General features: G+C 40.7%; 1 protein-coding gene across 5 annotated transcripts in view; it reads right to left on the bottom strand.

Annotated features, from left to right (window-relative positions):
- Window positions 1-27,046, bottom strand: part of LOC119651280 (protein limb expression 1 homolog) — a 195,818-nt gene that overhangs the window by 63,910 nt on the left and 104,862 nt on the right. For 3 of the 5 annotated variants that reach the window (XM_038054786.1, XM_038054787.1, XM_038054785.1), the window contains exon 1: window positions 2,968-3,445. The exons of 1 other annotated variant lie outside the window; for it this stretch is intronic. The gene's annotated coding sequence lies outside the window, so the exon portion shown is untranslated. Of the gene's footprint in view, window positions 1-2,967; window positions 3,446-27,046 lie in introns of those variants that run through there. One more of the 5 variants, XM_038054788.1, reaches the window with a different exon arrangement.

The following is a 27,046-nucleotide window of genomic DNA, read 5'->3' as shown; positions in this document are numbered from 1 at the left end:
AACGAAAACCGCAATTTGATTGGTACCCCCCATCAAAGGTATCTTAAGTACTTTTTATATCAAATAAAGGTGTTGATATTGTTTGCAAAGGAAAGAAGTGTGGGGTCCGAATGGGGCCAATTACTTTAAGCACCTGCTGTCAGACACTACCCACTCGAAAAGTTTGAAAAAAAAATGTGATGTTCCATGCCATGGTCTCCAAATACCCTATGTTACCTTATCTGCTGAAATAATTTGAAAATTTACTGTGAACCCCCTTAAATTCATCATTGGCATATTAGATTGAAATCCTGCTCGACACACCAAACTTTTCCGGCCAGAACCAAACATGCGTACCGCAAAGTTTATCCTGTCGAAAACCAGGAGGACATGCAGATGTATTGTGGGCATTCTGACAGGCCATAATTCACTAGCTGGGCATATGTTCAGAATTGGAATTACTCAAGATGATACGTGCTCCTCCTGTAATGAGGAAGCGCAATCCACGGAGCATTTCCTATGTGAATGCCCCGCCTATGGACGCATCAGGCATCAAATTTTTGGTGCGGATGTTCTCCAGTTGCGACGGGTAGCGTCACATCCACTAACGGAAATCCTACCATATACATATTAACGAATCCAGAATATTCCGTTAGACGGGGGTGGCGAGTACAATGGGCCAGCTCGGAAGCTGTAGCTTCTCCCCCCCCCCCTCCACACACACACACATAAGAAATCAACCAAACCTTCCATACCTGAGCTGAGCTTTCGGGTTTTGAAGTTGCTCAGATGATTGTTATGATACGGACGTGAACTAAATCTAAAAGGTATTTGGCTAAGATGCTGACACGGTTGAAATTATTACAGGTTTCATAAACGAATCTTAATCTATCTAATAAATATATCCTACAGATGAAACCTGTACTGTCATGCTACCTTTACATTGGATAAATGTATATGCTCTTCAGGTAAACTAAATGCATTTCCGGGCCCGGAGAGAATCTCCCCCTTTCCATGCCCACCTCCTCAGGCCTAGAGATGACCTTTAGAGGATATGAAATATTATACGGGAGAAAACTTTCCATCCTCAGGAATTAGTTTCTGCGATAGCGTTGCAATTCCGGCGCTTACACCTTTCAAAACTTTCCTAGCACTGACTGAGACTCTTGCTGCTGCTTGCAGTCACACTACTCTGGGCCTGAAGTGTGGAAATGTCTGAAGAGTTAATTCTGGCTTGGACGTAACCATCAGTTGGTTTTCATATTTTTGTCTTAACCAATCTCTACGGTTGTTACCAGGATTGGGTGTTGCGCGCTCCGGTATCAATTAAATCTAAACAAAGTCCATAACCCCAAGTAACGTTGTTGCCTATTGGGGGATTTATTGATTTTTTGACAAATTTTCAATTATTGACAGTAAAGCCACACATGACCGCACCCAGTATACCTTTGAACGATCCGCCAACGACTCAGTCCAAAAACCATACTTTGATTGGAGTCTAAGTCCTCCCTGAAGTCAACGTATTCGCATAAGTCTTTAAATCAATTTTAAGAGCAAGATTGCGATCGCACCATGATACTGTCTCTGATGTCTCTGTGCACACCTTTTGCAATGAAATGTATATTTCATTGAATGAAAGAAATGGAAGAAAAATAATTGAAAATGAGTCGAGGATGGTCAAGGGAGTCTTGAGGCTCGGCCGAAGGAGAATGGGAGAGAAGTGAAAGATCAGTTTGAACATAAAGACTATACAATTCAACGCAACACCATAAATTTTACGAAGAACAAGATCATACAGCATCAATGTGTTGTAGAGATGAGATGTGTGGTTGTTCCTTTTACTCTGCGTTTTTGTTGTGAGTAATATATCATGGTATCATGTGGGTTCGAGTTGGTTTTGTACTGAAATGGTAGGAGAGAATGTATTAAAGCGTTCTACCTGGGCTAGATTGTATGATGTTAATAATTGCTGAACAGAAGGTCCTGCAAAGATAGATATTTATGATTCCCGTGAGAATGCCATAAATTTGAAGTAGTTTCTAGCGGCAGTCATCAAGTTTTGGGTGACAATTTGACTATTAGGTTCGAGTATCTGCAATTTTTAAGTAAATAGTAAATATATTAGATGCAAATGTATGCCAGTGATTATAGTAAACCCGAGACCGCAGCAATAACTATTTGGATAATGAGTATCTCGAAAACGTAACAATAATCGAATAACTTTTTTCTCTGGCATTATCAACTGTCTCTAAGCACAACTGTATTCACCTTCAAGTGGATGGTCGCCAAGGCTCAAAGGGGCGCTGGGGCATTATTATCTAAAGAAGCGCATCTCTCGTTGAAGACCTGCATAAATTACCAATTTTATTAGTTTCAAAGATATTCTGAAAATATCTCTTGACCAAAGAAGATGAAGATAATATTTCGGGTAAAAAAAGGTTGTCATCGCAAAAGCCAACAGAATTGATTAAGTTATTAAAAAAGTGAATTAGGAAGGTACTGTGAAACCGGCCCACAATTCAAGATCTGCTGGACCAGAAGGAACAGGTTGTGGGATCCGCGAATTTCTGAGAGTCCGTAGCGCGGAGGTGGTGCAGTGCAAGCCAGTGGTACCATGACCCCTGGAAGATTGCATAAAATAGATGGTATTTTAATTTAGGTGAATCCGTCCGGAGATGTTGGGGGGTCTCTTTCCGAGCAAGCAAGAACTTCCAGTTTTTGATAGGATTGTTGTTGGTGTTCAACTTTTATTGTTAGCGATGTGAAGTGTACTCCGTAGTGGATTCCTTCGACCTGATCTGCAAGGGCTACCAGAGACAGGAGACGTAAGAAGTGGAAACTGGATTTGTTGAAAGAAGGAATATTGCAACGCATTCAAACGCAGGAGTGAGGGTTCCCATTTCTTGATTCTTTCCTTTGGGGACACCTCACTCTTGGCGTCATAATTCATTGTCCTCTGGTTACTTATTATCACTAAGTACTTGATACCTCTATTGTAGTCCAATAGGTGGCAGTCAAACTGAACAAACTAAATGAAAACAACTCGCACACAACTTTACGCCGATAGATGCACGTACGTACATAAACACCGACAGCAGAAACAAAAGACTTAGGCGAGCAACTTGATTACGGTGATGCACTAATGCAGTCTTGTTGTATCACACTTTTTTCGCACCAATATTTCCTAGACAGATCTAATGAAATATTCACTTTTTAGTATTCTGCGTGCCCAAAAAGGCAACAAACGACAGCAGAAGCAAAACTCGCTTTCATAAAGCAAACACTCGAAAAACACGTCGCAACCGCGTCGGATCGCACTCGGCACATATGCGAGACTAAAGAAGAGAAACGGAGAGTTTCGCGTAACTTTTTCGAAAAAGACAATCTTGGTATCATAAATGTGGTGGCCTGGCTGGCTAGTTGGCTGCCAGGTTGTTGAATCTGGCTGCGGCCGCCGAGAGAATGGGTTACCCGATGAAGGTTGTATTGTTTTTCCTTTTCCCTGTATCTGCTTCATAACAGGATTCGTTTGGACCCAGGCCTCGGCCGGCGCACCAAACTCTGCACAAAGTGAATCCGAGCGTGTCCCACAGGTGAGAGAGTTGGGTCCAATGTTGCTTTTTGCCTTGTTTCTGGTCGTCTTTTTTCCGTATTTATTTTTGTTGTTGGCCATGCGATGGCTGGTGGCTTTTCTTTTTTCGCTCTCGTTATTTTGTGAGGTCTAAGATGCTGGCCGGTTGCCCAGCGGGCTGGTTACGACGGGGTTAATGTGTCTTTTTCGCGATAGCAAGGATGGGCAAGTGTAGGCAGATGAACAACAATAGAGCAACACGGAGTGTGTGCATGAGATGAACTCGATGATTTTTTTAATGGCAATGATTGTTTTTGATTGTTTTCGTTATGTTGCCGTGCTTTTGTGGGCGGTTGTAATTGTTTTCAATATTTCTGGATTCAGCTACAAATTCGAAGAGCTGCACATTAGTGAGAATGGAATTAATTGAGATAATTTATCTTTAATGCTGATAGTTAATCAGATGTACCGAATTTGAGAATTTTCGTATAGCATTCGTACTCGGCGGGGTGTGTACATATGTATTTGTATGCACTGAAAAGTATCTGCAGTTGGGAAATCCCATACCTGAAGAATGGAAAAGCAAGATTTAAAGGTATTGGGTACCCATACAGCATGAGAATTACGTACCTGGGGTAAGGTTTTTTTATATCTCAATATTCAAATAAATTGAATGTACGACTATTAATATTTCATAACGAAGCGGAATAACGGTCAATTATAAAGCACGATCGAACTGAATCGTTTGGGCTCTAGCAGGTCAAGTATGCATATTGCACAACTTATAAATTTGTCAGTTTTCTATGATTACTTTGCAAACAAAGAGAAAAGTTTATCTGAATTGTGAAGGGCCTGAAAGTTACTTTGTATTCAACCCAATAATAATAAAAGAAGTAACTTGATATTGGGTAGTCTGTGAAATTCCCTTAAAGGTTAGTTATTGAATCAAATCTATTAAATCTATCAATAATACTGGGAGAAATTTATTCAAATGCCGAACTCCATATATGGCCGGCAGTCGTTTTAGAGTTATGAGATATTAGAGTTGACAACAGAATGTTCGGTATTTTATTTGATAAGTCAAACGAACAATGTAGAAGTAGTTGAAAGACCACCCACAAGTTGATTGGTGTTAGTAGTATCTAAATGATCGTTGACAAGTGGTTGCATGACGCTATGCTTTGGCTCATGACTGCGAGGAAAACTTCTGGATACTTCTATATTTTAACGAAAACGTTCATGCCTCCTGAAAATAAGAGAACCGCAAAACCACAATCACAAGAAGAGGAAAAATAAAAAAAAAACGGTTCGAACTCACGTGTAGAGGTTTGAGAAAATGATTTAAATATTCTCAATTATTTAGCCGGAGCTTCCATTTGACACCAACAGTTACTCGAAAAAGACAGGACAGGTTGAGTGTTCATTGTCAATACTTTTCTTCAGAATATCGAATACAAAACAGACTTTTCAGACACAAATGTCGAAAAATTCTGAGCAATTTTCGATAACTAACGACTAAGGATTGATTTCTTGCTGATTCTTGCTGAAAAATTAGAAGTACAGTTCCCTTTTCCATTTATCCTGTTTTAGATAAAACAAAATCCTATTAAAATCGGTTCAATGTATGTCGGACGCACACGCTATTCACAGAAACAGAGTTTTTGGAGAGGTTAAGCACCTGCCCATTGAGCCGTGGCATAATTTATAAAGGACGCAAAGATCTGTGCTGTTGAAGAGACAACTGCTTAAGAAATGTAAAACGATCAAGACAATACGAACAAGGAAGATTCTTTTTAAGAACCACTGAAGCATACCCAAGAATAATACAGTTGAATAATTAGACGAAGGATTACTAATGAATGAATATCCTCGAACTGCTTAGAGGAGTGCAAAACGAAGCGAGGCATTGTGTAAGCTCGGCTACGGATGTCAATATAGTGAGGATTGAATTGAAGGTTGGTGTTAGTTTTTCAAAGAAACACTTACTAACATTATGTGCCAACTTATTCCATGCACACCATTGAGATCCGCAAGGAATCAACAATAGAAAATAGTTTCAAATCGTCTGTATATGGTCATTAATAAAGGAGGAAAATAATAATGGAGCAAGGGTGGAACCCGGGCGACTCCAGATGATATAAAATAATAATAATTGTTGGCGCAATAATCCAATTGGATCAGGGCCTTGAAGTGTGATAGAGTACTTCACTTAAGTCCTCAGCGGTACACTACAGGATTACAGTACCTTATAGGATATAAAAACAAGTCCGAAAGCCGGAAGCTGGACGCTCCAGGTATAAAAGATTTTGTGTTTCCCTAAGTGAGGAACCATGAGTGAATAAGAGTTCCGTATATATGTAGCTAAAAAATCCATTCCATAAAAAGCCACTCACACAAATAATTTGATCTGGATAGTACTGTATTGATAATAGCCAGGCTCATACGCCTCACACTGGGAGTTGGATATTTATAACTAATATGAAGAAGTAAACCTACAACAGATACAAACAAGTCGGGAAACTGGAAGCTTGACGATGCAGGTATAAAAGATTTTGTGTTTCAGTATTTAAAGAGCATAACACAGTTTCCCATTAGCTGACAGCATTGACTCGAGATATTTAAATCGCTCAGTGCTGTCAGCTTCAGTAACCTGCCCAGAACTGAACGAATTAAATATCTCGGGTCAATGCCATCAGCCAAGGGATAGCTGCGTAATGAAATTGCTCCACGCATTAATGAAACCTGGATGAAGTGGCATTCCCGAACTGGTGTTCTTTATGATCGACGTATCAGCGAACATCTCAAATCTGAAATTTACTATTCGTCCTATCGCTCTCTATCTATCTCTATCTATCTATCTATCTCTCTCACAATGAACGGCGTCTCGCCGTAATGGAGACGAAGAGGTTGCGTTGAACTCACTAGTCGTTTTGATCACATCCGAAATGAGGATATCCGCCACTGATATGGAGTTGCAACGATCGTGGAAACTACGAGAGAGGTGTCTTCGATGGTATGGTCACGTGATTCGCCCTACCAAAAATTCACTTGCCGAGATTGGTCTGAACATCAATGGTCAATGGTAAGCGACCAAAAGGCTGGCCGAAAGAATGATAGCTTGATACGCTGGATGGGGATATAAAAGCCTCGTGATTACATCCAGATCAGGCATTTGATAAAATAAAATAGCAAAAGCGATTACGACGAAACGACCACGCTTTTGAACGGGAGAAAGGCTGAAGAAAAAGAAGAAGATGTGAGGAGTGATGAGTGCTTGACAGTTCTGTGTTACTTAGTTGAAACTTCTACTAGCCTCTATTTTTTAGAAAGCGATTTAAATTAATCATTTGATGGAAAGCACTGTATTGATAATAGTCAACCTCATACGCTTCACACTCGGAATCTAATATTGTTAGCAGATGTGAATAACTTAACCTACAACAGATACAAATAAGATTTTGTTTTACACAAAATCTTAAAAAGGACTGAGGAGAATTTGATTTTTCATGAATGGAAGTTTCATATTTCACTCGAATGTCATTTATTCTAGTTAATTATGATGTCAGCATCTTATTTGTATGGTTTAGGATGCGTGAAATTGATAAGTTTGTACTGCTATAGCTTTGACACTAATAGTTGAATTTTCATGAAACTTGGCATGCGTATTTGAGCAGATATCGAAGTGGCAGATATTTTGAGGCCTAGATTTCATCTAAGCGCACCACCCCGATTCGGGTTTTTGGGGTAAGGTAGTTTCCGAAAATTAGTCTTATCTCACTTTAAGTGCATATATTTTGACTCCTGACTCGTGTACTTTGCAATTCACGCCGGAAGTACTAATCGAGACCTTTCACTTGATACCCTACACGACTTTATTCGATGAAAATGCTTACATTTCCCCTTCACATGTGCGGGGAGCCCCCCTTTCAACTCCACCTAAATTTATGTCACTCACTGCATGCGTGGGATTCCATAGTTGTGTCTACCGAATTTCGTTTGGATCCGTTTAGCTGTTTTGGAGAAAAGTGCGTGTGACAGACAGACAGACAGTGAATCGATTTTAATAAGTTTTATTTTACACGGATTTGTTTTACACAAAACCTATTTCAATCCACTGTCAATTATTTTCGCTATTTATGACGTCAGTAGCTAATTTGCGTGGTTGAAAAGTTTTAACTGCTATAGCTTTGACCATAATAGCCGGATTTACATGAAACTTGGTATGCGTGATACTGTCCTCTATGCTGGTGCAAAATTTTGTTTTCTTAGGATGAACTTAAGGAGGGTTTTCCCAACACTGTCGATCAAAAATTCCACAATGGCAGGAGTTAGTAAAGGCATAGAAATGGTTACAAAGTTGACAGGGTTAACTGGCCTGTAAGGTGAAATATTAGCCGAAGCTCGAGTTTCGCACGTAAGGCATCAAGATTTTCCACTATGAACCAAACCAGATATCGACGTAGCTTATGAAACGGGCTGCGTGTCATCATCATCAACGGCGCAGCAACCGGTATCCGGTCTAGGCCTGTTTTAGTAAGAAACTCCGGTCATCCCGGTTTTGCGTCGAGATCGATCAATTCGATATCCCTAAAAGCTGTTTGATGCCTTGGTCTATGCTATCGCCTTATCCCAGACAGGGTCTACCTGGTCCTCTTTCTTTACCATAGATATTGCCCTTCTAGACTTTCTGGGCTGGATCATCCTCATCCATACGGATTAAGTGACCCGCTCACCGCAACTTATTGAACTGCATTGTATCGGCAACCAGCCGGTTTCGTTATTATATAGATTACAAAAACGTCCATCTTCATGTTAGGAGCCAAAAATTCTTCGGAAGATTCTTCTCTCCAAAACTGTCAAGATTTTGCAATTTTATTTGCTTAGAGTTTAAGTCTGCGGGGAATACACAAGGACCGCCAAGATCCTAGTCTTGCACAGTAAGAGCTTTGACCTAGACATTTGAGACGTTTCGTGCGGTACAGTTAAGCTGAAATAGGCTCTGTTGGCTACCATCAACCGTGCGTGGATTTAGTCATCTTAGTTGTGATTTTCGGTCCTAGATGGGAGAAGTTATCAACGGTCTCAAAGTTGTAGTCTTTTATCTTTAATGTTCTCGTTTCGCTAGTGCCTTCATTGATGTGGGGCCCAAAACCTCCCGCCCCGTGTGCGATCTGGAATAAGGCCCTTTATATTAGTAGTAGTTGCGTGGACTTGAAGAGGATGGTGGCCCTCGCATTTACCTCAGCATCATGGATCACTTTTTCCAGGGCCAGGTTAAAAAGGATGCATGATAGGGCATCTCCTTTTCTTAGACCGTTGTTGATGTTGAATGGTCTCGAGAGTGATTCTGTTGCTTTTATCTGGTTTCACACATCGGCCAATTTCGCCGGGATGTCAAATTCTCTCATGGTCGTATTCAGTTTTACCCTGGCTAGACTATCATCAGCGGCCTTGAAATCGACGAAAAAATGATGCAACTGATGATCACATCCCAACAGTTTTTTCATCGCTTGCCCCAGAAAGAAAATCTGATCTTATACTGATTTTCCTGTAATGAAGCCTCTTTGTTATGGGTTAATGATATTTTGGGCGTACAGGGCTATCCCACCTAGCAGGATAGTGGAGAATACCTTATAAATAATATTCAGCAGCGTGATACCGCTGTAATTGCTACATTGGGTGATATCTCCCTTTTTATGTGTGGGACAAATGGAGAGTGTCCAATTAACTAAGGAAAGAGATTTATTTAGGGTAAGGAAGTCCACTTTATGTAAGTTGAGTTCTGAAACCGTATGTATAGGTTGTATGATAAATCGATTTGAAACTTGACTTCATCAGGATGATGGCGCACCCCAATTAAAAGATAAGCCGAGTTACTGGGTGGTACTAAGAAAAGAAAGTGTAGAATGTGGAAAGAAATAGAAAAATGAGGAGGCGATTCTTATGATGTGATACGTTTGAGGAGAACAGATAGATCGGCAGAGATCAATGATTCAATTGAGGAAAAATTCCCCGCAGAGGATCAGTAGCTGGTTTCTATATTTAATTGAGAAAACGTCCATCAGCGTATCAAAAAAGCTATAGAAGAACATGGAAAATAAGCGCTGGAAATAATGTGAAATGCAATAATGTTTCATAGGGGCGGGGGCATATCAAGTTGACAGGGGCAATAGGGATATCCTACGGCAACTAAGATACTCTCTAAGTTATCCCGAAATCTGCATATCGCAAGGTCAACGAAGAACTTCATAGCCATCGAGAAGCTCAAATTTCAAAATATTACAATCAAGCCATGTTGGTGTGAGACAGATGATACCGTGCAATGCGGAAAGGGCGAAGTTTTGAGGCCTCTCATATGGTGGTAGTGTAATAGATTTAAGTGAGAATATTCAGCACGGCTCTGACGGTCGTGTGTCATGTGAGTATGTTAGTTTAAATGGCGCTAGAGCTTGCAACGAATTTTTGTCCTTATTCAGTTTGGTACAAGGAAGCGGAGACATCAAGTACCTATGTTTATCAACAGGTCGTTAGTCGATATATTGGATGCTAATCCGGATAGCGAAAGTTGTTTGGGGCATGACAATAAATAAATTGGAACATCCAAGGGATAAGCTGACGTAACCAACCTCTCAGATAGTTGCTGATATGATGATAGGTAGTCAGATGAATCTACTTTTCTGACAGTGGCTAATGCATTTCTCTGCTTAATGCTGCTGGTAATACACTTTAGTTCTCCATAGGGTCAAAGCTCTTACTGTATAAGACAATGATCTTGCCAGTCCTCATGTATTCCTCGGAGACTTGGGTTCTTACCAAGAAAAATTGCAAACTCATGGCCGCGTTCCAGAGAAGAATCCTCCGAAGACTTTTTGGCTACCTACATGAGGATGGACGATTCCGTAGCCTACATAACGACGAAATCTATGAGCGATACCATGACCGTCCGGTTGTAGATAAAATCCGGCTCAATGGGTTACAATGGGTGGGTCACTTAATCCGTATGGATGAGGATGATCCAGCTCGGAAAGTCTATAAGGGCAATATCAATGGTAGAAAAAGAAGACGAGGCAGACCCTGCCCGAGATGGAGCGATGGCGTAGGTCAGGACGCCAGACAGCTTTTAGGGATATCGAATTGGTGGACCTCGGCGCAAAATCGGGATGTCTGGAGTTCCTTATTAAGGCAGGCCTAACCGAATACCGGTGTTGCGCCGTTCATGATGATGAATGCACTTTAGTTAAACAGAAGTAGACAGCTCTTCAGGATTGGTATGGATATTAACATGTGAACATTTTTGAAAATTTGAAAATGATTGGAAGTGTACTGGAACTGGAACAGAAGATATTATGATGAAGACTAGTTGACTCGATGTAACCTTTAAATTGAAGCGGATCCTTATCAATGAAGATAGTTAGAAGTTAGTAACTTATAACAAACTATGCTTTGTTTGTGGCGATTTGTAAAGCCGCAAGGATCTACGTATATGATGCGGAGGAAGATTCACATTATGGATGGAGGGAAATCTACTGAGAGAAGATGTGGCCAGATATGTTTAGGCTGCGAGGAGCGAGGATTTCATCTTTGCTTAGGCTGTGAGTGAGAATTTTATGTGCATTTTTATAGCTGATGAACGTTTTCAGTAAATGCTCACACACAAAAATTTTTCAAATTCTCGTCCCAAGCACTTCTATGTACAGAGTTAAACTAATGATATTGCGGTTTCCCGATACGTGGATGGTGCTTTCAGTTTAACTGCCAGCCGAGTGCATTGCAGGCTCTTCTAGCGTAATTGACAAGCTGGACTCAACTGAACTATCAGGTTTTAAGGGCTGCTCACAGGAAAGAAGAAAGAAACTTTTCCTTCCTTGTTGTGGCTTCCAGTGACTTTAAGACATGGTGGTAAAAAGATTTTTCCGCAAGAGTGTGCAGACCGTCTTACTGTGGTAATTATTGACAATTCGTGAACAAAAAAAGTTGATGCCCTCTATAATGGAAGACTAAACTAAGAATATCGTAAGAGTATCGCTACCATGAGTGTATTGATGTAATTTTCAGTAAGGTCCATTTTAATGTATGTATGCATCGTATAAAGCGGTTGCGGCAGATCCGAAGACTCGGTTACCTTCATTTTAGCGGAACGATGAAAGCTACGCTATCTTCGGTTCTTGGGATTATCCTAAATCTAACGATCAAGAAACCCTTGCACACGCGCAGACAGTTTTTCCAAATATCAGAGGGCACAAGCAGAAAAACTACAGGCAAGAATTGCAGAATCCCAATTGTATGCACTTTTCACGAATGCGAGACATCAAAATTACTTACGCAATGATACAGACAACAAACAGGCAAGACTTAAAACGAATTCGAAACTTAATTTAATGGACACCTTGAATGTCTGGCCAAAAAAGCAAAGAAAAGTACCCACAGGTTACTCAAGCTAATCAAACTCGATGTGAGAGCAGACAAATGTCATCAGCACAGCCGAAATATGCCAAGAAAGATGACATCGTCAGCTAAAGCTTTCCTAGTTTCCAGTTAAAGCAGCATGAAGGGTGTCCCTGATAACGAGAAGTATCTGTGTTGAGCTGTAAGTATCAGAAGGTGCAGTAAGACGATGGAATGTAGAGACTATTCCTCCTCCTCTTGCCACACTCATGGCAATGCGCTTTCGTATCCTGGAAAGGTAAGTGACAGCCTGAGAATATCGAAAAGCATTGGATTGTCGTCAAAAAAGTTTCTTTCTCGGGTACTAAGCAGATCGTCAGTGATGGCGGGCATGACGTGCTAGAACCCCGATACCAAACAAAATCTCGAGCAGTTCAGCGTAGTGTACGCCGTGACAAGAGAGAATTCGATCGTTGATCAGGGAAGCAGAAGATGCCGCAGAATGCAGATTGTAATGATTTTAGAAGTATGTACCGCGTCACGAATATGATAATAACATCTCAAAAGCTGGATCGACAAATAGCAGCGTGGCTTCCACCCCGGATTCTCCTGCATTGACCCCATCTACGGATCTTTTTGGAACAATGCGCGGAGTTCAGATCTTTGCTGCACTTGATCAATATTGATTTCGAGAAGGCTTTAGATAGTGTGCACAGCGAGTGTATCTGACGTGATCAACGCAGGAGGGGGATCCCGGAGAAACTAATATGTATTATTGGAACGACATATTATGGCGCAAAATATCACATAGCACAGAAGTCAAATCTCAGAGGATTTCGAAGTCCAAAGCGTCCAAAGCTGTGAATGAGTACCTGAGTCAAATCAGGATAATAATATTGGGCGAGCGCAATGCTGACCACATTGCCTCCTACAGTATACTGTAGTGTACCGTTACGGTCTTGAATGAAGTAATCTAACACACTTCAAGGCCCTGATCCAATATGGATTGTTGCGCCAACGATTATTATTATTATATTATCGGTGCTTATTTATGCTACTTTGTCCGAAGGACGTAGAAGAGTTCAATGGACGATGGCATTTTTCTTCAAACACCGCGATTACGCTGATGAAATCTGTTTGCTGGGCCATTAACTCTGGCCAAATGGCTCTGGATTTGAAAAGAGAGGCACTGAAAATTAATATCAACTATACCGAGGTTCTCAATTGTATTCTTATCTGCGTTAATGAGCAGAGCATCGCAGTCGTCAATCCATTTGTATATCAAGGAAGCGTAGTTTCTGCCGACGGTGGCACCGAACTGAATGTTACCCGACAAATTAACAGCACTAGATTCACTTCCGTTGTCTTGTCTAAAATCTGAAAATCCGGTCCACATGTTGAGATTATATGGATAGTCACATATTCAGGAAGGACGACAATTGCATTGTTGACTACACCATGCAGTCGAATCCACTCTTTTACGACGGGTGGGTTGCCCCAAGAATACTTGGCGCAAAATAGTACAAGAGGAGTGCAGACCTCTCAGGAAATCCTGGGGACTCTAAATGGAAGGGAGAAGCAAAAACGCTGCGTACAAGTAAAAGAGTTTTCCCGTCAGCTGATTACAGAAACGAACGCAATGATGGGGAAACTGCAAAGTCAGGTATACTATATGTGCTTTCGCTATTGATCTCCACACTGCGGTGATTGCGGTGATTCCTCCCTCTTTTTTATACATCACACTCTGTAGATTGTGCGGGGGTTCACATCATTCACATCGATTTTCCAGGCCTGTGGACATTTTCCGCTGAGCACCTTTTTTCCTTCAATTGACTGGTATCAAGGCGAGCCTCTGTTGCTACGAATTAAAAGAACTTCTGTGCGACAGAACAGCTAAAATGGTGTCTTCCCCTAAGTTGCACAAATTTAGCTCCTAGGGGAGGGAGGGGCTTTTTAATCCGAACTTTAACTAAACATCATGTCCAAAAATAATTGAGGTGGAAGGATCCAGCGGTTTCGAAAAAATAGCATTTACAGGAATTCTTGTGAGGTTTGCTCAAGTACCTGGATAGTTGATAGGGGTAACTTTCTCCAAACAACAATTTTTAGTTTTAAATGTAAATATATATTTCGGGAGCGACTTACTCCCTTCATCAGTACAAAGCTCAGGAAATATATATTTACATTTAAAACTGAAAATTGTAGTTTGGAGGAAGCTACCCCCTGTCTATCAATTTTAGACTAGTGACGGAGGAAGCTGAATTACTAAAAAGGGGGAGGACTTCTTCAGTAGGTGACCGTGATCAAAGAGCCTAACCACAATAAATTCCATTATGAAAGCTGTTTTAACGAAAAAGATGATCAGGAATACTGCGTAAACACAGATACCCCTAATGCGCATTCATATTTGTTTTCACCAATACCAATGAGAGGATAATAAAGTTAGAGATATAAATATAAGTACATACTAAATATATAAATAAGTACATACTAAGTTCTGCTCATTCCACTGAAAACCGAGATGTCACTGGATATCCAATATATTTTCAACCAGCCAGGGGAAAAAGATAAGATTTTAGACCAAGTAGAGGACTCCAAAAGAAATGACCAAATAATAACGTAGTGCTATGCTATACGATGGAGGATCATCAACAATTGAATAAATAAAATGGAACACTCTCTTCCAATATCTCTGATAATCATACATGTAAGGAGAAGTCCAACTTTTATATCCACCATGCAAGCGACAGAACATCGAGACCTCCTACAGACCATATTTGTATTTCACCGTGCATTACCTTCCACTTAGCACCTAATAAAGATACCTGCCCGGCTCTCACTATTTATCTCAGAACAGGCAACATGAGCAGATAAACACACATTGGACCTTTGATAATATTGCACCTGTTGACAAAGGTGAATAACAAGAGCACACCTAGGTTGAAGGGCCCGTCACTTCTCTGTCATTTTGCTTCAGTTCCCTTAGCACAAAGAAGGCAAACGTTGTTCTGGATAAGAACTCTACCAGAAGATCACAGAACACTCGCATACATACGTACATATTTATCTGTAAACACTTGCCTGAAAATTAGTTCTTACATTGGCCATCATCTCATCATTATCCGTTGTCATTCAGCCTTGTCTGTTATTATAGAGTGCATGCGCTAATTGAAATTCATTAGAAATTTATGATAATTCTTCTAGTTAGCATCAGACATTGTTGTCAGGAGCCTGCCATCATGAGGAACTCTCATTCGAAGTGACTGCAAGTGATATAATGGCAACTGGGTGGCTTCAAATGTTAAATAAATTTGTTTTATGCAAATAGGCATTATGCAGTTGGGTGCAAGAGTGGTGCTGTATATGCAACTGTTTAGTAGATCATTCATGTTTGTCTGTCTGCTTTTAGTGGAATGGCTAAAATTGAGAGCTTGTTTGACTGTAAAATATAACTCCTACTAAGTAGCCATTGTTATGAACCCAAACACACTTTTCCAAGAAACGAGCATTTATGCATTAATTATACTTACTGGTTGAGCGTTACAATAATATAAAAGTGCCTGACTTTCTCACCTGAAAGTAAGAAAACAAATGATTAGTAGAATTCATCTTAGTCAAAAATGAATGCAAGTGACTGAAAAACTACATTAAACGTTTGGCAAAACTTCTTTGCTTAATGTTGGAATGCTTATCAACATGTACAAACATATCAAAGGAGACATGGAACGGAGTGTGTTGAACGCATTTCAAATCTATAAAGTATTTTTTTTTCATTTCGCCAATAGAATATTTCATCGATTTTTCAATGAAAGTTTTTGATGACGTAAGAGTACGAGAGCTTTTTAGATTTGATAAGAGGCTCTACTTATTTATATGAGGACATAGAACTTTTCGGGCACCACAGATTCAACCTGTTGCCGGTTAACATGAGCGAAGACCAACAGCACACATATTTACTGTTTGATGCATAAATAGCAATACCGGGACATGCTAAATAGTTTCACGTAGGGTGAAAGGAACAAGTGTAGGCTGCAATAGCCCGACCCAAAACTACCATTTAAAGATGGCTTTTGCCTTTCGATCCTGGATAATAGTTTAACTTTAATATTAATTTCTTTGCAAACCACACTTTTAGGTACACCGGAACATAGACTGGGTTTTTACAATCAATACTCGATAGATTTAACCATTAGACTTTATTAAATAATTTGTGTGACCGTGACTGTTTGCTCGTCAGAGGCAGAAGAGACTCTCGCTTCATGTGTTTCTTTTCTGCCCCTAACTCATGGCACACTTTTCTCGCCGGTCCTCCACTCCCGTGGCGAGCTCCGCAAAGTGGATAGATCCGCGCCACCTATTCGTTCGCATTCGCAACATTCGAAATAAATTTCGAATGCTGCGAATCCTGCCGCGCCACATCGCCCGGCAGGCCTGCCATTCATGCGCAGTGCGTCCAAAAGGCGGATGTTACAGTCAATAGGTCACACATTAAAAGTGGGCGACGATTATATAGGCTACATAATGCAGTGGGGTCCACTCTCCCAAGGTGGTCGATGAGTGGTCTCCGCAAGGGCACCTGTACAGAATATTAGAGGAGGAGTACGAGCGTGTCATGAAGTGGTGGTGTGTGCTGAAGGGCGTTTCGATGGTGCATAGGTGTTTTTGACGCGTTATACCCCACCAGGTTGTGAAGGGCAACCAGATATATAAATAGAAGACATAATACTACCAAGTTTGGTGGAAATCGTACTATTATTTATAAGATGTGGTGGTGGTGTCAGGAATCACCTCAACTAATTTGGCAATATTTACTTTCTGTGTTCTCCCTTATAGGTTATTACCAGATGATTAAATGAAGCAGCCACTTGGCAGAAAAGCAAGTCTACTCACAGTTATCACGTTGTAAACCCCGACCACGATCTAGATATTTTCGAGATTAGTCTTCATTCACGACAATAATCCGAAGGTATATGCCGGTGAATACGGTATGCGACTCATAATGACCTTCGCAGAAGGCTTGGATAGGGTGAATGGACACTTGGTTACATCAAATTCCACCAGACAGATATCAACCATGCGAAGTAGACATCTAAGATGGTCATCAATACGGGAATATGCATAACTTGACGTCATCTAAGTACATCAAGTTGGCTAGTTCGCACTTGGCAAGTAGGCCGAATTTAATTATAGAACTATGCCCCATGCCCTCTAGCATCATTACTACCGACTCAATAACGCACTCTTTGCACCCCAGCAGCCTTCTTCTGTTTCTTGAACAGGGTTTTGTTAGCCTCCAAATCCACATTGACCCACTTATAGTGGACGCTGCGAACGTGTAGGTAGTTGGCAAGCAACTAATATGTCTGGATCCTAGATCGTGTCCTTTTTAGGAAGGACTGCTCCCGCAGATTAATGACCTGGTTTATACTATATGTCAATCGACCATGTAGACCGATGGATTTTTATCGAAGAAAGTCTGCACCCGATTCAGACTAACTGCGAGGAAAATTCGTGTACACGGATCTCAACTTCTTACGCTCTACATGCACCGCCGAAGCCGCGTTTAAGGTTGTGTGTAAAATAATTTATCAGGAAACTCCTGCGAAATTCAGTCAAGAAGCACAACATTCTGTTTCAGCAAGCGTGGGCATATCCATATGTTTTTCGCCATAAATCTTGATAGACGGGCAAATCTGAGGCCATCATTGAAAAGTACTAATCGGTAACTTTTATTTGATACTCCACGCTACCGTATTTGGTGAAAAAAAAATGTTGTACCCACTTTTACATGCCCTTAAGTTGCGTGTGACAAACAGACAGAGAGTGAATCGATTTTAACAAGGTTTTGTTTTACACAAATCTTCAAAATGGTTACAACAGAAATCGAAATGGGATGCATTGTGAAGCCTAGATCTTTAATAGGCATTGTTTTTAAATTGGGTTGGTTGATTTAAAAAAGTTAGTTCTGCTTCACTTGCAATTCGTCTCGATACTAAAACCTGTTCGTGAAAGTACTAATTGAACCCTTCAACCTTATACCTCACATGGTTACATTAGCAGAAAAACTGTAGCGCTCCATTTTTCTAGGGACCTGCCTTTAAACTCCATGCAGTTCTCATACAACCTCAAAATTTCATCTGAATCGACGCTGCCATTTTGGAAAAAGTGAGTGTGACAGACAAACAGATCGATTCTAATAAGGTTTTGATTTACACAAGGCCTTAAAAATTGCATCAAGTGAATGCAATGAGGATGGAAACAGGTATCCTCTGGAATGCATTGCTGGCAGTAACCGAGTCGCATCCGGATCGATGTTCCCGTAATTGGTGGCGAGACCTTCGAGCACAAGGTTCGTCGATTACTGCAGTCAATGATCTGCGAACACTTTGTTGGTAATATCAGCTGAGAATCTATAAGGCTAATGACCAGTCATTTGGTTAGTTTGCCTCAAAATCGTCAGTTGGTGAGTTGAGTCGCGAAATATTACCAATGAAAAGATTACTTCAAAATACGGGCATATTCGAGGCAAACACACAGAAAAAGATACTTACCGATTTCCCCAATTTTGTTTAAACACACTCCGAAATATCTAAGAGTAAAAAGTTGTTCCTCGTCGTCCTCGCAGAAACCGTAAAATGGTGTTAATGGCAATGTATCTGGAACGCAGCGTAACCTGCACTGATTGTGGCTAATGGTTGCATATGACCGTGTGCACACTTGCTATTACTTTTATACTCCCGAACACCTGAACTCCACACTTGTACGGACCCCGTTATCGAAAATTTGTGTAAATTTAATGCACGTTACGAGTATGTACACAGAACAGGACTTTTCGGCCTCCTCCTTCGTCCCGGTGGATCACACTGCAGGTAAATGTTACGACCGAGAAAGACACTTTATGGGGCTCTTAAAAAATTATTACTATGTTGGTAAGTATCTGATTTGAATTTTAGCGCAATCAATTGATTGGTACATAAACTACCTGAAATTATCTTGTGTGTGATTATAAAATGAAGTGAACAGTTCTTAACTTACATTTTAGTGACTTTCGTGGAACGATCATGCGGAAATATATGTCTTTATGGCCAATTTATTCTTTTTAGCTTGATGATGTTTGATCGCAAAGCCATGAAGATTAAGCTCACTACATTACCGTGGAACGAGGAGCATTGATTTCATAATATGATTTAGAATATTGATGCCAGGGCAGAGGTAGTTTGTGACGATTTTCTAAACATATTGTCGCCGCCTCTGTTTTGAAAAGGGATGGATCCAATTTGGTGGACTACATACTAGGTAAAACCTCCTTCCATGTGGTTAATTACTTGAGCTTCTTATTATAGAACCCATAATCAGAAACATGATGGTTGAGTACGGCGATCTCTGCTCCTGGTGAATATCGCCTAGTGGATGATGTTTGAAGGATTCTGCACATCCCATCTGTAGATCGTATAAATACCTTGAATGTTTTTCCGACCTAACTTATGTTGGAAATGCGTGAACATGTGTCTTTTCTGGTCCCTACTACCGCCCAAAGTGCATTCCGCTAGATGACCTTCTGCTGATTCAATAATTCAAAATTCAAAGACGAAATCTCAACATATTTCATTGGAGGACGGCAATGCAGCGATTTCAAGATTCTGAATGCTCCTGGTTTCAAGGAAAGTTAAATTAGACTCCTAATATAATATAAAGCAACCACGGAGGACAGAAGTCTTTCTAGCTGTCGAATAGCTTCGTCTTCAAATTGGTAACTGGGGTAAAAATCTATGTTTTAACCAATCTTTTAAACTTTTGGTAGGAAATGAAAAATTGCTCTCAAAATGTTCTGTCTATTTTAGAGGGCAGCTACAAAAGTGAGCCATCAACACTAAAATTAGTTTTCAGAATGTAAGAACCATTCTCCATAATAAGCGATCTATTCATTTTAAGCAAGAATTACACTAATAGGGTCCGACCAATTTGGATTTATACGAGTTAAGATATTACAACTCCGAAGCCCCCCCTTGTTTTTAGGCAACTCATTACTATTGTCGCCTGGAAAGTATTCCGAAAGTCAGTACGGATCCGGTATGCGATTTATACTGAAGATGTTTGGATCACTTTCAAGACCATTCGACATCAACAATGGTCTACGACAATGCCCTATCATTCGTCCTCTTTAACCTGGCCCTAGAGAAAGTGGTCCGTGATGCTGTGGTAAATGCAAACTGCCTTCATCCAGATCGAGCAGGCGGTGCGAAATCTTGGGCTGCACATCAATGAGGGCAAGACAAAGTATATGGTGGCAACGTGATCACCAAAAACAAACCAACCAACAACATAAAACCGCCCTGGTCAGACTACAACTTTGAGACCGTTCATAATTTCTCCCATCTAGGGTCGAAAATCGGAACCGAGAACAGCTACGATGATGAAATCCGCGCACGGTTGTTAGCAGCCAACAGAGCCTATTTCAGCTTACAAAAACTATTCCGCTCGAAACGTCTCACCATAGGGTCAAAGCTCTTACTGTACAAGACAATGATTTTGTCAGTCCTCATGTGTTCCTCGGAGACTTGAGTTCTTAGCAAGAAAAATTGCGAACTTTCGGGCGCGTTCGAAAGAAAAAACCTCCGAAGAATTTTGAGAATCCATGAGGATGGACGATTCGGTAGCCTACATAACGACGAAATCTATGAGCAATACCATGACTGTCCGGTTGTGTATAAAATCCGGCTCAATAGTATGAGTATGGATGAGGATGGCCCAGCCCGGAAAGTCTATAAAGGCAATATCTATGGTCGAAAAAGAGGACGAGGCAGATCCTGCCTAAGGTGGAGCAATGGCGTAAATTAGGACGCCAGACAGCTTTTAGGGATATCGAATTGGTGGACCTCGGCGCAAAATCGAGATGTCTTGAGTTTCTTATTAAGGCAGGCCTAGACCGGATACCGGTTGTTGCGCCGTTGATGATGATGATGATGTTTGTTTTTCACAGAGTTTTGTCTAGTAGGTTCCGATATAGACGGTTGCCAGTCTGCAACACGATAGCATTTCGTAAAATTAAAGGCGACTAAATTTTGGCATGTCTGGGAGAAGAACTATACATGAGTTGTCATCATAAAGGTGACTGAAAATTACTTATCGCTTAATTTTCAAAGATTCGTCTTACCACTTGCACTAGTCGATTGTCCGAAGAAGTTCAAAGTTTCTTTTCCTTTAGTCATGGAAGTGGCTTTGATGTGCAGGTGCTGCAGTGTGTGAGTGGCTTAGCAAAGATTCACCCGAGCTCCACACCAAAATAAGCAGAGCACAACTCAAAACGACCGAGTAACTCGAAGTATACTCCCTGAGCAACTCGCCTACTTGTCGATATCAGGATGAGAACCTCGGGGACTGCGTGGGAACTGGGTTCGGGACAGTACGCAACCAGCCGTTGGATAGATAGGGCAATTGACTTGACTTACAAAAATGCTTAATTTGTATTAGCGTATACAATTGTAATTTAACTCCAATGTAGCCGGTCCCAAGCCCGTGTCTGAAAGGAAGGGATGGACAGCCTCAGTCTGAATGGCTGTACGCCACCGCAGCGTCCCAGGGTGTAGATGAGGAAAGTGCGGGAACTTTCCAATCTCGCAGCTATCACCACACCTGGCAGATAGGGATAAAATGCACTAACGAAAATGAGGAGAAGGACTGGGTCGCTTCCCGTAATGAATAGCCGCAGGCGTTAAAACCGCAAACTCATCATCCGCTCTTACTACGAACGAACGGCGGCTCGGGTACAACATCTTACTGCCCCTTGTTGCGCCAGAGATTTGTCGAGCGTTTCCCGCAAATCGTGCACGTGACCGTGTAGCGAGTCACATACCAGTACCGCAACTATACAATCCTGCCCAATCCATTATCGACTCGGTGGTTGTAAGACAAGAAACTGGAGGCCAAAGAAACCTATTTAATTGGTATATCGATTATTCCAATGTTTTCGGCAGCTTGCCGCATACCTGGCTAATCGATGTTCTACACCTGCATCACATTAATCCCAAACTAATTAAGTTTTTGGCGACAGTCATAGAAGGGTGGCGTACCACCTTATCAGTGCGAACATCTGAGGATGTTAGTACATGAAAGACCATTCTTATACGGAGGGGCAGCTTTCAGGGGGCTTCGCTAAGTCCCCTTTAGTTTTGTATGGCACCGAACCCCCTTTCAGGCCACTGAATGATGCTAGAGGGCATGGTTTTGCATTCAAATATGGCCTACGTGCTAAGTGCGAACTGAAACATTTAATGCACTTAGATGACAACAAGCTGTATGCTGGTACTGACGACCATCTTAGAAGTCTGAAGTTTGAAATAGTAGACATGTTCAGCTGCGATATTTGGATGGAATTTGGATTAGACAAGTGTAGAATCCAAGCCATCAGCGAAGGTCATCACACACGGGCGCCGCATGCGGGACATGGCATTGGTGACCTCCACATCGAAGTTATGACCGAGATAGACCTTTATAAATACCTGGGAATTCTCCAACGGAGCCATGCTCAAGTTCGTGATCTGAGGGATACTCTGCTTTTTGAATTCCTGCGACGTGTAAAGCTGGTACTGAAATTGCATCTCTCGGGGAATGAATGCATTCGCTATCCCTTTACTGGGTTATACATTCAGAATATTGACGTGGACGGAAACTGATTTGAAAAACGTCCAGCGGCGGATACAGATAACTATCTCGAAATTCTCGGATGAACCTGCCTCGTGGCCCAACATCATCGCCAAGTCGATTCGCTGCGCGCTTATTATGTGGCTGTATGTAAGGTAGACTATGGGCTGAATCTATTTGAAGAATCGATTTTTCAATCCTCTGAATGGGGTGAAGTCGGACCAAGAACGGATCGATGAATGGATGTCGAAGGCAATGCACGGTAAATACGTGAATTGTCTTTGGTAACCATTTATCGATTTACATTTGTCGAACAGATGGTTGTGTGCTTGGGAGCCCTTTGTTGAGGCGGAGGGATCAAGTGTGCCAGTCAAGACGTGGTCGCTACTCGAGCTTATAAAAAGCTCATAATGAAAGAGCGGATGGAGAACGACCAATTCAGAATGTGTCGTTCGGCGTTAGAGTCGTTGGACCACCTCATTTCTGGCTGTATTGTTATAGCACCGGTGCAATACACGAACAGGCATAACGCTGTGTGTAAGGTGATCCATCAAAACCTTGCATTCACTTTTTGCTTACAGCATGTATTGGGATCGGCAAGTTCTAATTGCCTGACGTGCTGTTAATTGACAAGTCGGGTCGCTCCATATATATTATTGATGTTGCTTTCCCCCATAATAGGAACATTGAACGGAAGTACGTGGAGCGGAAGGTGAACTATAAGCGACTACCTCGGGAAATCAATGAAAATTTGACGTCTCGGTTGTAATTCCCATAATATTGTCAGCTACAAGTATCGTACCCACGCGGCTTCAGTTGATGTCCTGGCACTTTCACACCATCAGGTTCAAACCATGCAGAAGTACACCATTCTGCATACGTGCTCGATGTTGCGAGGAGCTCTCGACGGATCCTCCCATTGACCTATCACCGGCCACCATCACCAGCGCTCCTTTCTAATTTAAGTAGGTAGGATCATCATCAACCATTTTTGATCGTCTATTTCCGTTGTGCAAAAGCATGGTTTAGACCGAATATTGTTTGGTACATTTATACTTGTAAGTAAAACTCATCTGCGAAACTACTAACACAATACGCTCTGCGGTTACTCATGGGGAAATACTTGGGAAATTATTGCGCCTAGATCTAAAGAATGCTTTTGACCGTATGACTCATATGGTATACATTGGGACAACACCTACTCCCAGAGGAGTACATGCGCTGGTTTAAGGGTCATGTTCGGGTGGAGAGTATATAAAAATTGTTTCTGTTGGTGTACTTAAAGGAAGCGTCACTGGTATTCTCGCCACCTTTCTTTGTTCTTGTCATGGACACTGCCACACATGCATCCAACTTTCAGATCTTGAAATAACGCTACATGCATGTGATGTCTTTCTAGGTTTCCACAAGAAAGCTGATCTCGAGTATCTTCTCCAAAAATTAAACGATCCTTATACAGTACGGTGGACAACTGAATCTGCTTTCAACTATATATTATCCAGATCCCAGTGACAGTGACAGCGTCTTGCACAGAACTAAGCCATTTAAGTATCTTGGCTTAATGCTTTCAACCAACGTATTTGAAACCCTGCTGTTTACCTGACATCTATCCATTCATCACCAGCCTATATTAAGGAGTTAGTATACTGTCCGAGAAAACTTTTTTCGATTCCTATTTAAGGTTTTGTGTGAAACAAAACCTTATTAAAATCGATTCAATGTCTGTTTATTGGTCATACCCGATTTACTCGAAACTGGGTGGATGGATTGTCACGAAATTTGGTGAGCAAGTGTCGATTCTGAATCTTTTTACATATAGTAAGTGGCGCCATTTTGTGTGTGTTTTGAAGGAGGCTCCCCATACATGCGAAAAGGGGGTGTAAATTTTCTTTTCAGAGAATATGGTCATCTTGGGCTGCATTAGTACTTTTTGAAAATGATCTTTATTTCTGATACAATGTGAAATATAGGGGAGATAGGGCCCAAAATATGTGCACCAGCAAAGTGAAACAGGACTCGTCTCAAAATGCACCCTGTTCCGATATCTGCACAAATAAAGTTAATAATAAGTAGTATATTACCATGTCTTAGAAATTTACTAGAAAACCCTGAAGTATCTTGGAAGTACAATTTTATATCAGTAGAGGCGACAATATAGGACATAATTCGGAAAAGTTTGAATGCAATTCAACTATTATTAACTAAATTATAGAAGGTCAAAATTTTGTTTTTTGTTTTGTTTATTTAGATTGATTTCAATATTTATGTCTTTGATCTGTATTTAAATATGAGTATCTTGGAGAGAGAGCCAAAATATGAAGGAGTATTTGTATTTTTAGCAATGTTTGATGATGATAAACACAAAATCGTCATACTCGAAGTATCCAACTTCCAGTATCCCGACTGGTGTTTATTTTGATAGAGTAGTAACTTGAGAAAACAGGTATTGAAATTGCGTGTCAAGATGAAACCAATAAACTTTACTGGGAATAACGACAGCTCTTTTGCTCGAAAATTAAATGATGGTGCAACATATAATATTTCTACTAATCCAACAATATCATATTGTATAATTAATTTCAGCCTCGTGTTCGATACGCTTTAAATTATGTATTTTGAAATGTAAAACTTGTGATAGCGACATAATATTTAAGAAAAAGAGACAAACGAGTCGCCAGTAAAGAACAAGTCGAAAATCAAAATATTTGAGTGTACATTTGCCCCATTTGCACCTAGTTCGTAATTTTATAACATCAGACTATTCACTGACACTCAGTCTAAAATTTGCACAAAAGTGGCAAATTTGATTTATTGTAACTTTCTTAGTAACGATGCGATTCTAATCAAACTTTGTGGTATTATGCTCTATATTATAGCCCATGCAAAATTGGATGAGGATTAAATTAAGCTGGGGTTTCAGCCAATTTCTGAAAATAGAGAGGTAATAAATATAACAATATTCTCTTATTAACTTTATTTAATAATATATCCGCAGAGAGCATATTACGAGGTTTAGACACAATGTAGTGGCAGCTTCTTAAGTTTTTCAGATTTTTGGATTAAGTTTCCTAGAACGGGTCCCTGAAAGAAATCACTTTTCCTTCTTGTTGCATGTATGTGGATATTAAATCAAAGATATAATTCATAAATCTGCCTACATGAATTATGTCGCTATGAAGACAATATCAAACTTAAGGTCTGTGAGGAAAAGCTCCAAGTTATTGGACAAAAAAAAAAGGCCAGAAAAACCCTTCGCGGGGAAATCCACAAAGACACAGATAGACCGAGAATTTGATGGTGAATAGAAAGCCAAGACTGCTGTATTATGGACAATAATGATTGGAGTTGCGGTAGGGGGTAGTGGGAATACTTCGGAGAAAAAAATTTCTTATTCGCGACTTTCAGAAGCGCTGCCGACAATCAAAGCTATAAAAGTTGATGGGGCAGTCAATATATATGATCGGTAAAATCGAAAGAACTTGAAGATTGTAGATGAGTCAAGGAAAGCAAGGGGCAGAAATACGGCATTCTGGTTCGAAGGTTTTTTCTGCCATGTTATTGAAAAACACAAAATGTACTCTAACTAAAAAGGCTGATGTGGAAAGGAAAAGGTAATACGGTGGAATATTTAAAAGTTTATAAAGTTAAACACCAATCGAAACTTTTCATTTGATCGATTATCCGTTGTGCTGGTGAGAGACATAGAAAATTCTACAAATAGCGACGATTTTGCAAATTAAGAAACTCCTTGAATGCTTGGTTTCTGCTTTGGATCCCCCTTTACCGACCATATTAGTATCCTCCCTTGTGAAGCATTGTGCGGAGTTGAGATCATCGATCCACCAAACTTTCTACAACGTCTGTAATGCTTCATGCAGGGGGTGGGGAAATTTCCAGAGAAACTAGTAGTTATTATCAGAGCGACGTATAGCGGTACAAATTGTCACATGATCAATCTAGATTTAATCTCAGTGTAATTTGAAATCGAAAGTCTCTCCTTTTCTTCGCGTTATCATTGACATGCTTCATGCTATCTTAGCTTAATTGACTAGAAATTTGAATTTAACCTTCATCTTGAGAGTTTAACGATATTGATAAAGTGCATTGCGAATGTCGAATGCTTGCCGAACTGCGTCCGATGAAACAGCATATGTAATACCAGGCATGGTCCCAATAACATCGTGCCTAACGGAGGTCGACATACCTATGGATGGCAATTAGTCAAGACTAAATATATTTTAGATTGGAAAGAAAGGTGCGATGATTTACCGATAGAACACTAGATAAATAAGTTGAAAATATTTCAAAGTGGATTAAACGACGACATGGAGAGGATGCCAATGACCTAACACAATTCCGAGGTGGACGCGGAGCAAGAAGACTACATACAGGAAGAGCAAATCGAGTTTCTAGGAAGTATGGAATGCGATCGCGTATCGTACTAAGCTAATTGGCTACCTGGCTGCGCGT

Source organism: Hermetia illucens, chromosome 3 (assembly GCF_905115235.1).
Source record: "Hermetia illucens chromosome 3, iHerIll2.2.curated.20191125, whole genome shotgun sequence".
Classification (NCBI taxonomy): Eukaryota; Metazoa; Arthropoda; class Insecta; order Diptera; family Stratiomyidae; genus Hermetia; species Hermetia illucens.
Note: the sequence above shows the minus strand (reverse complement) of the source record. Positions and strands in the feature narration are given on the sequence as shown.